This window comes from Lissotriton helveticus, chromosome 2_2, assembly GCF_964261635.1.
Source record: "Lissotriton helveticus chromosome 2_2, aLisHel1.1, whole genome shotgun sequence".
Lineage (NCBI taxonomy): Eukaryota > Metazoa > Chordata > Amphibia > Caudata > Salamandridae > Lissotriton > Lissotriton helveticus.
In genome coordinates, this window is record NC_136060.1 from 448,667,715 (window position 1) to 448,683,016 (window position 15,302).

Below are 15,302 nucleotides of genomic sequence, written 5' to 3' on the forward strand. Positions count from 1 at the left end.
ACCCCCCCACCACCAGTTTGGCACTTGTGGGAGGGTCTTCTGCATTCCCCAGAGACAGTGACAGGCATTAAACAAAAATGAGTTCAATATCTGCAGATTAATGATTTGGGGTCCGCCTCACTGTCCGCTGTCTGGGACACCCTAAAAATGGTAATACGCTGCAAATTTATCACAATCTCTGTGGCAGAGAACAAGGCCCGGAAAGAGGAACGACGGGAACTAGAAAAGGGGATAGCAGAGATGGAGTCTATTCATAAAAGAGCAGGGGCACCGAGGTTGTGGAGGGCTCTAGAGAAACATTGGCTCCTTTTGAAGCACCTGGCTCTTTATAGGGCGGAGCATGCACTTCTCCGACTCCGCCATAAATATTATCTCAGCAGCGACAAATGTGTCAAGCTCCTAGCCCAATGACTGAGGGCTAAAACACAGGCATCGATGATCCAGGCAATCAAAGAGACGAACGGGGAGGAGATTAGCGCAGACGCGCAAATAGTGGAGATCTTCAGATCCTTTTACCACACTCTCTATACAGGGCAAGATCCACCAGTACTAGACCCTCGGCTATACTTAGAGAACTGTGTGATCTCTCTTCTGCCGAAAGCTATGGTGCAACAGCTTGACACTATAATTCGCATTGATGAGGTAATCTCAGCAATATCTTGATTAAAACTCGGTAAGTCACCGGGCCCAAATGGCTTTTCAGCCCGGTTCTATAAATCCTTTTGCCATGAGCTAGCTCCCTTATTAACTAAATTATTCAATTCCTTCTTGTAGACAGGGGCAGTAAGAGAATCCATGTCAGAGGCAGCTATCTCTGTCATTTTGAAGCCCTCCAAAGATCATAAGATATACGAGTCCTACAGGCCCATTTCTTTACTAAACATCAATGCGAAAATGTTCGCCAGCATCCTTGCAGCGCGTCTTAATCCCTTAATGACAGACTTAATCGACCCCGACCAAGCAGGTTTTATTCCCACCAGACCGGGAGGGGACAACACAAAGCGCCTCTTTCACCTCATGGATAGTGTGCAGAGATTATGCATGCATGCATTCTTTTTATCAATCGACGCCGAAAAGGCATTCGACAGAGTAAGCTGGACTTACCTGTTTTATACCCTGCAATGCTTCGGGTTTTGGGAGAACTACATCTAATGGATTAGATGCATCTATAAAGATCCCAGGGCCTTTGTGAGAGTTAATGGGACTATGTCTGCTAGTTTCCTGATCTCCCAAGGGACACAGCAGAGCTGCCCTCTCTCCCCCCTCCTGTTCACCCTATATATGGAGCCGATGGCCCAGCACTTAAAGGCCAACCCACATATAGAAGGCCTGAAATTCGGAGCGGATATTCACAAGGTCATCCTATATGCTGAAGACGTGATTCTCTCTCTCACCAATCCTCAAACCACCCTGCCTGCTCTCCTTGCGGAATTAAACAAATTCGAAGAGACATCCGGGTTTAACATCAATTTGGCCAAATCGCATATCCTAGACTTGTCGATCCCTCAAGCTATGGTAGACTGCTTACAGCACCAATACCCATCCAATGGACCCAGCTAGACATATCATACTTAGGCATTCGACTTGCGCCAACCATTGCACATACTATGGCACTAAACTATGCGTTCTTGCTTGAGCACATAGCTAAGGTGTTGGACACTTGGACGTGCCTAGGATTGGCTTGGTTTGGGAGAATTGCGGCCATCAAAATGACAGTTCTCTCCCGAATTCTTTACCTATTTCAAATGATCACCATGGCCTGACCACCGAAGGTGCCACCCCAACTACAGTCCCTAATCAACAAATTTGTGTGGGGGGGAGAAACCGCACCTCTTGCTATCCCAAATGGTCCTCCCGAAAAAAGTTGGGCGAGTTGGGCTTCCTTTAATCAAAAGGTACTATCAAGCATCGTGCCTTCGATACATCGTGGAGTGGAACAGACCACTGTCTGGTAAGCACTGGAACTTGATGGACGAGGTGGTGGCTGGAATCAATATCTGGCAGGAGATTTGGTTGCCTCGCAAGCATAGGGCCTGGGGGCTTTACTCCTCACCAGATACCTCCCCAACATTGAGGACATGGGATGAGGTGGCTACCAAAAATGGATGGACCACTTTTCCCGTGCTGATGACCCCGCTAGTGGATAACCAGGACTTCCCACCGGGTCGGGCCTCAACAGTGTTCCAACGATGGAGAGAAGACGGATGCAAGAGACTCAGATCTCTCTTTGACACTGAAGAGCTGATTCCCTTCGACCAGCTAAAACGTGATTATGGTCTCTTAGAGACTGATGAGTTTGCATACCGCCAGATCTATCATTGGATTACAGAGTCCTCCGACTATAGCAGGGTGTCCCGACCTCTCACAACAATCGAGAAATGGCTAGTATGTAAAAAAGACGACCGATGCCTTATCTCCGAGCTTTACTCTATGCTCACACCAAAGAACGCAGGGTAACGGACAAAGACTCAAATTCCTTGGGAAACGGACTTGTGGAGGCCACTAACTGTAGAAGAATGGGATGACGTACTCTACCGCACGCACCACACAGAAGCCAACACTGCAGGGGCGGAATCCACTTTTATGTTTTTTTCATACTGGTACTATACGCGAGCATAAATCCACAGCTGGGATACAAGCAAATCTGAACTATGCTGGAGGTGTTGGGGAATGTCAGGAACTTTAGTGCATCTATCATAGCACTGCCCCAAACTGCAGCGTTATTGGACGGAGGTCCTAGAAAACCTCGACAAGGCTTTCGGCACTTCGATTCCCAGAATATACCATTCTAGGGTTGTCGCATCCGTGTACTTTTCCTCCACGCTCCTTGAAAGGCAGACAAACTGCACTATCCTTATTAGCAGCGAGACACGTTACTCTAACTCAGTGGGGAGCAGCCACTGTCCCAGAATTTAATGCATGGCTACATCAACTCTGGCAAATCATTGCTATGGAGCGATTGTCCCTAGTAGTAGATCAGAAAGGGGAGGTCTATGCTGAACTATGGGCCCCTTTTCTACATCTCCTATCCAAAGAACTAAGAGAGATCATGTGCCCTAAATACCTACAAATTCTTAAACTACTGCCACAGGGCACCTCCCAAACCACCACAATAGCAGCTAACTGAGTACGTCTTTTGCAAATTCTTTGTGACTATTGGCTGGGAGGTTGAATGGGGAGGACAGTCTGGTGCGGAAAGTGAGTGGGGGAGGGCGAGGGCGGGGTTTGGTTTGGGTGTGTTTTTCTTTTGTTTGTATTTTCGATCATAAAATTGAGGAGTCATTGTCTACTACGCATCGCCATGCCTACTCCAACGCCGTCGGCCCCAGGGTTGTAGGCATTCAGCATACAGCAGTTTTGTATCAACTGATGCACAGTTCATTGCAAATGCTAATTTAAAGGAACTCCCTGTTCAGATAAAACATAGCTTAGGCAACAACCTCAAAAAGAACATATTAGTATAATTTAGATTGACACTGAGAAGTTCCGATATGCCAGCTGTAATATCTAACAATGTGTGCTGGTTCAGGAGTACTCGGGAGTTACCTACATAAAGTGCATAATGCATAAATAAAAGATGTAAGAGTGTCAATCAGGATTATTGTTGTTTCAGTTGAAATTACCCTAAAAAGGCACATTAACATGTGACGGAAATTCAAATTAATTACAACTATTAGCAAACAAAAACCCCCTAAAATTCATATCAGTCAATAAAACCCAATAACAGTCGTTAAAATTGTAATTCTCTCTTTCTCCGTGTTATGGCTAATGGCAAGCAAAAATCTACTAACACCAAATACAATTAATCATGAGCTCTCTTTTTTCAATATTCTTAGGGGCTCCAAAAATGTCCTAGTCCTCAAACCCAAACACATTAGTTGTATCCATTTCCTTCTAGTAGTAACTTATTCTGAGCAGAAAAATTAAATATGTCCAATATTTTCTTCGGCATCTAGTGTACATAAAGTGCATTTAGTTTCCCTCCCTACCATTTGACGGTGAATGAGTAAATTTGAAGAATTTCATAAGAAAACTTCAGAAAGAGAGTTTTTTCTATTTGGAGTTGGATTTCATCCAGACAAGATTCAGAACTTGGCAGTGGTTTAAAAGATACGAATTGTGTAGTAAGTCTTCCCGTTTTACACTCTACCTTTGCTCCTGTTGTTTAGGAACCATTGACTCCATCAGACTCCAAGCACTTCTTTTCAGAAAAACAAGGGGGCATATTGCCAAGGAGGCGATATGAAATTATTGCCGCTTTTGCGGCTGTTTTCGGCCGAAAAGCGGCGATAATTTCATCGCCTTAACAGCAAAGACACTCTATCGCGTGTTTTGCTGATTTAACGAGCCTTTCAACAACGCCCAGCTTTGCATCTCTAATGAGATGCAAAGTGGGCGTTCCTGAGCAAAATAATAGGAGAAATGTCGCTAAGCAACATTTCTCCTATTATCAAGCTGCATTAGGAAAAGTAGCGCTAACCGCATTTAACACTACTTTCCTAACACCTGCTTGTGACCTGACTTAGCCATGTAATCCAATGGGAGGTGGATTACATGGCTAAGATTACCCACCCCTATCAACAAGGTTATCGTCATTTTCAACGGAATGTAGCTGGAAAACCAGCGATATTCCATTGAAAATCACGATAATCCCCGCTATCGCTGGGATTTTTATCTCCATGGCGTTAAGCGTTGTTAATACCATGCTAACATGGAGATTATCACCAGCGATAGCCGGCGATAGATTTACTCACGCTAACAGCGGTCAGCAATAATTATCGCTGCCGCTTGGTAATATGCCCCAAGAACTTTAAGAAAATCTTTCTTGGGAAACCCATCCCTCCAGCTACTAGGACTAACTCTGTGTATGACACTTCCAAGCACAAAAAAGACCTAATGTTCCAGCATCTCTTCCAATTTTGTTTGACATATAAGATTAAAATAACTTTACCTTTATATCCCTCCTTCCAAAATGACCCCCTTATACTGACTAATGGTTGGTCTTATAGATTTTGTACATTTTATGGTTGCTGCTTGATGATATTTTGTGCTATAATCCGCAGATGTATTCTGTGTGTTAACCTGTGATGATCCTATGGAACTGATTTGTGCTGTACACAATAACATAAATACATGCATAAACAAATATAAGAAATTGTAGGTGCAGCAGAAACTGTTGTAAAATATCAACATAGTAAGCACATTACTGTCTTAATTTGAACAAAAATGGTATTAAGTAATCCTTTAAAAAGGTCTGCAAGTGTAATTTCTTCTTACTAATGCTATTTTGGTGCATAGCAGTTATGCATGGCAGTAATAAATCTTAGGATGAAAATTCTTCTGACAAAACTACACGTATATTTTTTCATTGAATTTAGGAGATTTTTTTTAATAAACAAATTTGTATTGATTTTAACAAAGTATATACCAGCCATTCATCAAGATGCCATGATAACAGAAGGATGTGTGCAATGATCCGGACCATCTAAAAGTTAATTACATACAGAGCCAGAAGGACAACTTCTGGAGCATCCATTATGAAACTTAACCAAGACCCCAAACCACTTCCCCCAAACTCTATGATACTTCTTGGGGCAGCCACGCGCACATTGTTTCCTCCTGCGTGGCACACCAGTCAACCCCGGCCCGCCTTTTCCCCACAGTGGAAGGATCAGGACTTTTCCAGACAGAAGCTATGTCCCTCTTAGCCACCACCATCGCTGTAGTATAAAATAATTTTTAGTTTCTGGACCCATCCAACCCCTTCTTGATGCATGCTTCGGGTCGTGTGGGATCTCCCACCCCAGTACATCAGTGAATTTCTCCTCAATGTCTCCCCAGAATCGCGCCAAGCGTGGGCATGACCATACTATATGAAGAAAGTCAGCTGGCTTGTGCCCACACCTCGTGCAGGCAGGGTCGGTTGGAACCCCACACGGTGCAGGCGTGCCGGTGTCAAATAGGCAGCATGTAAGAAGTAAAGCTGTATCATGCGCAATCTGGCAGAGGCGGTGACTGTCCTGGGTGCCCTAAGGGCATCGCGCCAGTCTTCCTCCTCCAGGGAGCGCACCCATTCCACCCATTGAGTCCGCAGCCGATCAAGTGTGGTACGGGTATTGTTAATGAGTGCCCGGTAAATGCGGGAGATGCTTCCCCTCCCCAGGTCTCCTAGCATGATTTGTGCTTCTGGCGGGCTGTGGTCCGGGAGACATGTACCAGTCGTGAGTGTGCACCTGAAGGGTGTGGCACAGCTGTAAATATCTATAAAACTGCGAGTGGTGTAGGGAATATCTAGCTTGAAGGTCCTGAAAGGAGCACATGTGATCACCCACCCAAACGTTGCCCAGTTGTGAAATACCTATTAGGTCCCATGACCGGAAGCCCTGTAGCCCATTGACTCTTCTGAGCCAGTTACCCTGCCACAAGGGTGTGCATTGGGTTAGTGTGCGGATCCATTTGGTGTGACGGACCGCGGCCTGCCAGTCCAAGAACACAGAACGCGTCACTTCCGGCAGACAAGACGGGACAGGTACCCCATACATCATCGATTTGAGGTTGGACAAGCCTAACTCACTGAGTTCCAACCTGTAGGCCGGGTCAGACCATCCCCCTTTAAACCAGTCATGCAGCGAGAGCAAACGCGTGGCCAGGTAATATAGGTATAAATGGGTCATCCCTAGACCCTGATCAAAGGAAGGGATTTGACAGATGCCGAGGGCCATTCAGGACCTACCCCTCCCGCAAAGGAATTTGGAAGCCAGGATGTCAAGCTCCCGGAACCACCCTCTCGGAAAATTAAGGGGAGTATTTTGAAGCATGTAGAGGAATCTGGGAAGAATCATCATTTTAAAAAGCGCAATTCTTCCCATGGGATTCAGAGGCACTGTCTGCCATTTCCGCAGGTCCACCCTAGCCTGTTTTACCAGGGGAGTGACATTGAGAGCCCAACTAAGTTCAGGGAGTAAAGTCACCGATATCTCTAAATACTTTAATGACTGGTGGCGGAGCGGTATGGTGGACTGCCACTCGAAGCATTCTCTGGAGATGTGGAGGGTGACCAAGACCGATTTATCCGGATTAAGCCGGAGGCCGGAGGCTTGTTCAAAAGACCGGAGGATCCGGATGCAGTGGGGGCCCGAACTTGCAGGGTCCGCCAGATAAATCAGGAAATCATCCATATAGAGGGCGATTTTGTCTGCTTCTGTATTGGGCCAGCCCCGCACCTGTCCGCTAGAGCGTATCAGGACTGCCAGGGGCTCCATCAACAGAGCAAAGAGCAGTTGAGAAAGGGGGCAGCCCTGCCTCATTCCCCTACAGATCTGGAAGGGTTCAGATAGAGCCCGTTCACCAAGACACGCGTCCTCGGATGAGCATACAGTACAGGGATGAGACCACGAAAGCGGGGTCCGAACCCCATCTCTGCCAGGACGTTGTCCAAAACCCCCCAATCTACCGAATCAAGGGCTTTCTCAAAGTCTACTAGGAGGAGTGTGAGGTAGGGGCTGATTAAATTGCGATGGGCCAGGGTTGAGTGAAGCCTCCGCAGACAATGTCAGGTACCACGTGATACAAAAAATATATATATGCCAACCCACTCTGTTTAGTTTTGCTCTAAGTCATTAGCAACAGATCAAGCTCAATTTTGATTTGTTAGGTATATTTATTTTTACCTTTTCTTTTAGATGCACTTCATAGAAAAAATCAATTGTTTCTATGTCAGAAAAAACAACACAACATTATGTTGTGTTGTTTTTTCTGACATAGAAACAATTGATTTTTTGGACTTCCCGCCCTACCACTTTCCGGAATTCCTTGTCCTGGAGAAACCACACATTCAATTTCCAGGTCTGTTGCATTGAGGCAGGACTGGCACCCACAGTGAGCATCACCGGAGAATGATCAGATATACCCCGCTGGAAGATAACAACGTCTTGGAGCCTAAGGCAGTCGGTCGAAGGAATGTTAATGATGTCTATACACGCGTGTGTGTGGTACGCGGCTGAAGTATGAGTGAATTGCCTGGAGCGCGGGTGCCATGTATGCTATGCATCACAAAGACCAAGGGATTCGGTCCAACTCGTTAGGTGTTTTGCATGCATGCCGATTAGCAGCCCAAGAGAATTGGAGCCACGGGGCGCGCCACTCAGCCCTGATGATCTGCTATTTTGCTCACCGATCTCAGCCGACCGTCCGATCTCGGTCTGGAAGAGCTACTTAGATGAATGCAGGTGGCCAGGATGCATCTGGAGGAGTGATGGTGATTGAGCCAGAGATTAGACGGTGATTTGGCTCTCTGGTGAGGCGGATGGCGGAGGGGTCCGGGAGCGCACTCAAGGTGCGACCGCCATCCTGGCGCACCAAGTCACGGCCCCCGAATTTAGTAGATGTTAGATCTGACATCCTTGGCATGGTACTACCCCAAACATTATGCCTTCACCCAACCTGTTTTCTGAATTAATGTTTGTTGTTATTAGGACTCTGTGCACTTTATCACTGATAACCAGTGCTAAAGTGCTAATGCTTTCTCCTTAAAACATGTTACAATTGCTTACATCTCATTCGCATATTTAATTTACTTGTCAGGTCCTAGTATATGGTACTGCATGGACCCAGCCCTGTAAATCACATGCTGATAATGGGACTGCAACACTCATTGTGCCACTCACTAAAGTAGCCCTTAAAAACATGTCTCCAGCCTACCACTGCAGCCTGTAGAGCAGTTTAATTTCCAATTTCTAGGTGGCTGTTGGACTTTTTTTGCAGCATCATACCAGAAGTTTTTATCTTCTTCCCGTATTTTTTCTGACCTGTTGTTGGTGGTTTCATGACTCTGGGCACGTTATCACTGCTGATCAGTGCTAAAGTGTATGTGCTCTCTATGGTAAACTTGGTAATATTGGTCTACATCTGTTTGTCATATTAAATGTAACTGTCAGTCCCTTGTACAGTGGAATCCATATACGCAGGGCCAGTAAAATAAACGTTACTGGTGGGCTGCAGTGCTGCTTGCACCACCCACCAAAGTAGACTTTCAAACCTGCCTCAGCCCTCTGCCACTGCAGGGACTGTGCGCACAATTTACTGCTGCTGTGATGTGGCACATAAAGTGGTTGCCACGCCTGTAACTCCCCTTTTACTACATATCAGTAACCCCTAAGGTAGGATCTAGCTAGCCCTATGGGCAGGGTGTGGTGTAGGTAAAAGGTAAGATATGTGCCTTAGCTGTGTGGCATGTCCTGGTAGTGACAAATATGGTTTCTCACTGCAACAAGAGTGCCCTCTCATATGTTTGCATTGATGATTCCATGAGGTGTGCTTCAGTGGTAATTCCTGATCTGAGAAGGGTAGCGTGATCAAGTTCGGAATATTAGAGATACATCCTGCTTATTGGTGAAAGCAGATTTATTATTACTACTTTAGAAATTACACTTTCTGTGTGCTATGTGTCTTTGTGCCTGCCTGATGTGCATTGATCGTCTGGTTCTAACTGACAGGAAAGAGGGAATGTGCATTCACTCCAGCCAGTCCCTGGGCGGTGTTGAGTTGTGTCCAGCCCTGCCTGGGTGACACCACGCTAGGCTGAAGAGACCTTGGCTGAATTTAGAGTAGGAAGAGGAGTTGTCCCTTACACCTGAATAGGCCTGGTCTGCATTGGAGTGGTGGAAGGAGTTGCACCTGCAACTGAATAGGGCTGTGCCTGCCTTCCACAATGAAGGTTTCACCCCTGTGGTGTGTCTGGAGCCAATGCTTACACTAACAATGGAGGTGGTGGTGCACCTCCAAAGAGTTTCTAAAGTGTCCGCAGAACTGGTTTGGACTGGGTTCAGAGCCCTGTGACAGGAGGAAGAGTGAAGAAATGTGGACTATAAGTATTGGGGCTGTGACCACATGAGAGAGGGAACTGCTTGAACTAAAACATTGCGTGGACTGCAGTGCGCCAGGAGGGACAGTCACTTGGGACTGACCTGCTGCTTGCTGGGTGGCTGATAGGACTTCGACTCTGCTGAGTGACCCTGTATGCTGGCCTGCCTGTGCCCAGCTCTGGCCTTGACAATTCTTGGAGAAAAGTGCTACCTGCTCCTTGTGTGTGTCTTTAGGTGGCAGACAGGCTGAGCACTTTATTTTGTTTATTTCCCTCTAATCCAGCGTGGGATCGGCACTCTGCATTCCTGTGTGCCTACAGCTGCGGCAGAGAGGAGCCAAAATTGATGGAGACTTCACTCCGTAGCCCTCAGAAGTCAGGTGGAGGAAGCCTCGTTGTGGATGGGGCACCCAAGAGGAAGAGGAGAGCGCTGCGTGTTTCCTGAGCCTGGTTGAGGGTTGGGCCCAGCGACAAGGAACAGCTGGAGCCTTGTGGGCTCCTCCTGCAGCACAAAATGGACCAGAGTCTCGCAGGCTCCATATTGTGGCTTCCCACCTCCCCCACCTGTTAGAGGGAGAGGCGGATCACTAGTGGCAGCGAGTCTCACTGAGGAGACCAGCAAAGTCAAAAGAGGTCCGGGTGAGTAGGGCCTCCGGGTGGCCATGGCCGCCTCCTCCCCACAGTTTCTGGCATCAGCACAAGTGAGGGAGCCCATGTCAGTGGGCCGAGGTCCCGTTGTGGGCCGGTCCAGACTGCTGTTCTTCTACCCTGAGTCACTTATTTTGCTCCGTGCTTGGGAGCATGAGATCGGTGTCCATAGTCAGATCACAAGCAGCTGCTTGAGCGACACACACATTTGGGGGAGCCCTTACGCTTGATAGGGGTAATTGTAAGAAAAGCCCAGGACGGGGCCCCCGAGGACAACGCCAGACAGTCATATTTTTGCCCCTATGCCTAAGGTGGGCATGGTGCAATTAGGAGATGTGTGCACTTGATAAGTGGTGATTATGGTGCACTACTGATGTGGTTTACCCCTAATGCTTTTTCCTAAAGGGTGCACTACTGCTGATGGTGCTGGTTACTACTCGGGGGCACTGTGGATAATTATGTTTTGCATAATGTACTGTGCTCAGTGTAATACTACCAGTAGTTACACTTCAGCCTAATAGGACAGTGGCCTGATTGGCCTATTGATTTGTGTAAATCCCTGTACAGTCATGACAAGTGCCTAGTGGCACGGTAAAGTATGTTTTAATGTGTTTTTTATGGATAATACAAAGGCTATTTTTATAAAACCTTGTATGAAGTTTCTTTTGTGGTGTGCCTAGTGTGCCATTTCTGTGTGACATGTTGCGCAAACGCTTTACACATCGCCTCTGGGATAAGCCTGCCTGCTTGTGCCAAGCTACCACGGGGGTGAACACGGGTTATCTCCAGGATGTAACTCCCTTGCCCTGACTAAAGTGGTGGGTTCTACCTGGCCGACCAGAAACCCCATTTCTAACAGTGGGAAAATAAAACTTTTTGCTAGGCCTAAACCTTCCTTTTAAATCCATGTAAATCACCCTTAATTTAATCATCTAAAGTCTCCTACAACAGGGTGCATTGTACTTTACATCTATGACATGCAGATTTAAGTTTTACATGTTCTTGTAGTGAAACTCTCCTAAATTAATTTTTCGCTACTGTATGGTCTATCTCTCCCATTGATTAACAATGTGTTACGGTATTGCATTTAATAAGTGCTAACTTTTGATTCAATTGTACCACATGACTATGAATGGCTGTGTTGTTGGGCTTTGTGTAATCCACAAAGACAGTGACAACAAAGGGGAGTACGTTTGGACACTATAAACCATCCTGCCAAAATTGCTGGGGGCAGAGCTTTTCCCTTCCCCACTTACACTTGAAAGGGTTTGCCTCCAGCACACACAAAGGACAGTGACACTAGCTTTTTGTCATCCCAGTCTTCTTGATGACTTGGCAGGAAAAGGGAAGACTCTCCACAAACAGAAGTGGGGATAGTATAGGAAATCCCTCCGCTTCAAAGGCTAGCACCAGGTACATGTATTGGACACTCGGACCGGTGGAAGACTTCAGAAGGACTTCCTTAAACCCCAGAGGACTTCCTTACTCCTATCAGCAGACTTTCCTGCTACTTAAAAACTTTCTCTTTGAAACCAGTACCACCAGAAGTAACTCCAACGGCTAATTTGCTCGCCTTCAGTGTGAGCCACAGGGACATAATTATCTCTTGATTTCTTGAATCCAGAATGGGGCATCTACTGGAGTGGGTCCTAACACTCCTACGCCAAGTAACCCACCTCAAGGCCCTAGACCCTTGGGAGTTGCTGCTCCTGCCTAGCCCTAAAAGAGGGGACATAGACATTTTTTCACCAACATTTCTAGGAGAGCCGACAGAAGACATAGATCTACCTGCCAGCCAATCCAACCAGGGAGCATCGCTGGTCGCCCTTACTACACACAAGCTTCTGCTATGTTCTTCTCAACTGCACCAATTCCTGGTCAACTGGGCCACTCAATGATGGTATATGGCCTCGTGGAGCACTTTTCGATGACTGCTGCCAGCTCTTTTCAGCTGCAGGTTTACGACTTCTAAAAAGTTGTTTAAGCCAAAAGGTATATATCATTATCAGGCTCATTGTCGACAGGTTCCCCATCGATAACAACAACCTCCTTGGTCTAGTAATCCAGAATTTCACATGCAGAGCTTTTTCCTTCATCATTGATGGCTTTACCAAGACTTTGTCCAGCGGCTCCTGGTGACGACAACTCCCCCAAGCGACAGCCTACTGCCTTGCCCCACTGAAATCTACCTTCTCCTAAACTTCTCTTCAAGAAATGTTCTAACTCTGAGGGTGAGATGAATTCCGGCTGAATCCGACCCTTGTATAACGCTCCATTGCGTCAACCTTAACTTTTGACTTTGATCTGCTCTAGCTTGACCAGACACCGGCGGTTGCACTTTGATCTTTTAGGTGCTATATATCACTAATAACTTTGAAAATCCATTACTCTGATTCTACTAATTGGATTTAATTGTTATTGGCGTAATTTTATTTATTCAATTTGCCTCTATTTTCCTAAATTAGTTTGGGATTGTTCTTGAGTTCTGTCATCACTTTATTACTGTTTGTGTACTGAATAAAAACTTTAAACATTGCATCTAGCCGATGCCTTACTGCTTTTGCAGAGGGTTAAGCATACGTTTATTTAATGACTTTTATTGTCCACTCTGGCAAAAATTGCGGGGCATATTAACAAGGCAGGCGATTTGAAATTACCACCGTTTTTGCGGCCGTTTTCGGCTGAAAAGCGGCGATAATTTCTTCGCCCTATCAGCAAAGACACGCTATTGCGTGTTTTGCTGATTTCGCGCCCTTGTCAATAACGCCCAGCTTTGCATCTCTAATGAGATGCAAAGTGGGCGTTCCGGGGCAAAATAATAGGAGAAATGTCGCTAAGCGGCATTTCTCCTATTAACAAGCTGCTCGCTAATAAGCAGAGCGTTAGGACCTGTTCTTAGCCATGTAATCCAATGGGAGGTGGATTACATGGCTAAGATTGCCCTGCCCTATCAGCAAGGTTATCGCCATTTTCAATGGATTATCGCTGGAAAACCAGCGATATTCCATTGAAAACAGCGATAATCCCCGCTATCGATGGGATTTTTATCTCCATGGCGTTAAGCGTTGTTAACACAACGCTACCATGGAGATTATCGCCAGCGATAGCGGGCGATAGATTTCCTCACGCTAGCAGCGGTCAGCGATAATTAACGCTGCTGCTTGCTAATATGCCCCTGCGTTTGTTTTCATGAGCAGGGTTTCACCAACTTCCACCAATTATCTGATTTCTTCAAGTAGAATTGCATATTGCTGCACAGTTTAAATTACAATACATCTTGTCTTCAAAGCAGCACCCAAAAATTAAGTCAGTTTTCAGCATCATAAAATTCAAGGGCCTATGTACGAAGCCCTTCTGCTATAACAAATCTTGTAAGTAGCAAAATCACAGGGTTGCCTACCAGAAAAGGTGTTTTCTTAATGTACAATAGCCCTTTCACTAGTCCCCAAAAAATGTCTAACTCATGAAAATAATTTTACAATCCTTACTGAATTGCAAGCAGGAGGGGGTGTGAAAGGGACATCCTCCTCGTAAATGGGATTTGTAAATGATTGTATCAACTGTTAGTGGCTGCAACTGACTGTGTCAAACCATTGATAACTTACTCTCCCTCAGTTGGGGTGGTGACTGATTCGGAAAGGGCTAGGTGTCCCTTTTCTCCATTTGTGCACCATGTCTGTGGCCTTAGAGGGAGTAGGCAGTGGTATAGGAGACCACTGTCTGCTTTCCCCCATGTCTTTCGCAACTGGAAAAATGTCTGCTTTAAAAGCACCACTCGTGCCTTAAATGGGCAAAGGCTGCTTTAACCCCTTGGGCGCTCATGACAAGCTGAGCTCGTCATGAGCACAGCGCCACCGTGCTGCATGACCACCTGAGCTCGTCACAAGCACCACAGGGCTGCGCGTGGCCTCCTTTCCCCCGCGGAATGGGGGAATTAGCCTTGCGGCGAAGGCGTTAAGGAAAATCCTCTTTGGGAAAGCAAAGGCAGGAATGAAGGGGTGCTCCATCCCTGCATTCACAACCATTAACAGGGGTCACAAATTGTGACCTGGCTCATTAATATTAATGCAGAAGGTCGTTTTCTGATCCTCTACGTATAGTCAATTTGCAATGCAGTACATACGTCATATTCCATATTGCACTCCCATTCGCAAACCAGACGGTTTGCAAACTGCACAAGATTGGTTTGAAAATGCGAATGATACAATCCACCCACTGATATTTCTATGAATGCAGACTCCCCTCTTCAAATCATCCATCTATTTACCCATGAATTTACCCACATTCATAGCTACATACATCCATTACTATAAACACTCACCACAAACGCTTGTGCAATCCTCAAATCACCCTTCTGTGCATACTTGACTGCAGTAGTGTATATCTTCTATGTTGAATTTATGTTTTTGTAGATGTGCCTAATTATCTTGTGTGCTTTCATGGAACATTGCATGTGGTTTATCTCAATGTTTGTGTGCATAATATGCGTTGATGGATGCCTGTAAGACTGTGGAGCATGTGTGCCTGTAGATTAGTTGGCTTGTGTGCATTGCATATTCTGAGTCAATCTGTGAGTGCTGGGTAGATTGAGAGTTCTGCTAGGTCGGCATGTACATATGCATGGGTTATTGTGTCATGCACACCTCTGAGTAGAAGCACTTGCTAAAGACAAATGTAATAGCTTTTTCAATGCCCGTTGTTATATTCAAAAAACCTTGGTGAGCATCATCTAATGTGTTACAGACAGCCTCAAACCAGGTGTGCTGGAAACAACCATAGGACAGGCGTTTAG